Genomic DNA, 2,511 nt, shown 5'->3' with positions numbered 1-2,511 from the left:
ATAATTTTAAAATAATAATTTTTAAATTTTTTTTTTTATCATTTTATAAATCTTAGCAAATTAAAGAACCTCGTAATACATTCCATGAAGTGGAAGCTTTGAGAAAATTGATTTTTAAGCTATAAATGTAAACAAAATTAAAAAAAACTTTTGATTTGCATTATAGAAATTGAAAAATAATTATAACTTATAAAAATAAATATTTAAAGAACTTATTTTTTGATGAGCATAGTTAACTTAAAATTCAAGCTTAAAATAATGCATAGATAAGCGTTATCTCTTGAATTGTAATTGGTTTTAATTTTAACTCTACTTCTAAAATGCTTACCCTTCAACGTGCGATGGTGGTGTAATGGTCAGCATAGTTGCCTTCCAAGCAGTTGATCCGGGTTCGATTCCCGGCCATCGCACTTAAATTTTTTAACTTTTTATTTATATTATTTTTTTTATTAATTAATAATTTTCTTTTTATATATTCTCAAAAAATTTCTCTTGTACCATACTTATAATATAAACTTGATTTTGCTTTTCCCAACATTATAATTGAATAAAAGATATAATGAGATTTAATTTATACGATAAAATACCAACTCAATCAAAATATTGGTTTATTTTTTCTCAATGTACAAATTCCCATAAGGAAAGTATTAGGAAGGAAAAATTATTTAGTTTTATTTCATGAAAATCCTCCTAGGTTGTTCCTGGAGAATCGATGAACTATTTGCCATCTATACAAAAAACACAAAATTTCATATAAATGATTGTTTTCACTGCTTAGCGAGTAGAGCGTGTTTGAGTGATGCATACATAGATGGCAGTGCATGTTGTATTCGTTACAATTTCTTCTTTGTTAATGTAGATCATATTTTATGTTGAATTATGTCAAATGAAAAGAGCTTTTCTTTAAATTAAAAAAAAAAAAGCTAAATTTAAAATATAATAAATTAATTTAAAATATAAACCCAATAATTCACAAAATTATATATTTACTAGTCATTATCTTGATAATATATCTATTTTTATTCACCATACTTTCCAAAAATTTTTCTTTTTAATTCAGAAATTTTCAATATCTAATTAAATATTTTTCTAGATACAAGCATTTTAAATTTTCATTTGAATATGAGCTACATTTTAAATTGCTCAAATTCTTATACTGGATTGGACACTAATTGGATTACCTCAAATAAGTGAAGCTTATAATATAAGAGAATTTTACCTTATTTTTTTAGGAAAATTTTAATTTTAAATAGCGCAATATCCTTGATCCATAATTAATCCATCCAATTTAATATAATTTTCATAGAAAAACATAATTTGCTTTTTTTGGCCGATCTGTGCTTTGCCTTCACTATCGATAATTTTACTTACTAAAGTAACAATAGTGCCAGTAGGTACTGCTTTTCTTGGTTTGAAAAAAATACCTGGTTGGTCAAGTTAAAGAACTTCGCCTTTCCTGATTTTGAAAGAACATACAAAATAATTTACGAAGATATGAATTTTGGTGAAGATTATGTGGAAGCACCTGGAAGACAATAATGTGGAAGCACCTGGAAGTCTATTTCAAATATCCTACTTCCATGCGCTTCCACATTATATAAGAACCTATACAATAATTTTTAAACTCAATTCAAATGTTGAGTTTTAAATGAATATATTTTCCGATCGATTTAATCATTCTATATGAAAATCAAACAGATTGAAGAAAATTGAAATTTTCTAAATTTGCTTAGAAATCTGCTTAAATTTTATTGATTAATTGCTCAGGTAATTTTGGCAAAAAGGTTACATAAAATTTGTATCCCTTAAAAAGTTCCAATTAAAAATTTGTATTTGAGCAGTATTGTACAGAAGTTTTCTAAGCACCACAAAAAGAAATCCAGTGGCATATTGTTGCAGTTTCCTCGAACTTTGGCACAATGATGCGAATTTTTTGCTCACTAGGACGATTAAATAGTCCATAATCTTTCCATGAAAGTTTTTTTCGCAGTTCTTTGAGAATTTGTTTTCTGTAGAAATAGGGAACAAATTGAGCTTTGAGCGCTGTTTGAGCGTTGGTTAAACGATTCATAAATTCAATATTTTAAACTAACATTTCCAATTTCTTCTAATTTACAATTAAACTAGCGGCCCCGACGGACGTTGTCCCGTAAAAACGTAACTCCAATTCATGAATACCTATACTACGTTTAGCCTGTCCGCTAAACCCATCCCGCTAAACCCCAATTTAACTCCTATTTATTGGAGTGGCCTGACCTTCCACCTTTGGCCTGACCTTTGATAGAAGAGCTCGCTGCGCTCGCATATGGCTCTAATAAATGCCTATTGACAATACCTGAATACTATTAAAAATACATAGTACACATAGTATACATAATGTGATATGATTTATATGCGCTCCCACCATTTAATGAAATTTCATTTTTTTGGTACGGAGCCCTCAAAAACAGTTGTACTGGACCAAATTGTAAATCTAAACCATTCTCGAATCTCCACGAACACACACAAAAA

The 2,511-nt window shown here is 28.3% G+C and overlaps 1 non-coding gene across 1 annotated transcript; it reads left to right on the top strand.

Moving 5' to 3' along the window:
* Positions 1 to 338: 338 nt before the first annotated feature.
* On the top strand, positions 339 to 410 carry Trnag-ucc. Its single transcript has one exon. It is a non-coding gene; the product is annotated as a tRNA-Gly (tRNA).
* The last annotated feature ends 2,101 nt before the right edge of the window (positions 411 to 2,511 follow it).

The sequence above is a fragment of the Chrysoperla carnea genome, chromosome 1 (genome assembly GCF_905475395.1).
Source record: "Chrysoperla carnea chromosome 1, inChrCarn1.1, whole genome shotgun sequence".
Classification (NCBI taxonomy): Eukaryota; Metazoa; Arthropoda; class Insecta; order Neuroptera; family Chrysopidae; genus Chrysoperla; species Chrysoperla carnea.
The sequence above is the reverse complement of the archived record's forward strand: the minus strand, read 5'-3'. Positions and strand labels throughout refer to the sequence as shown.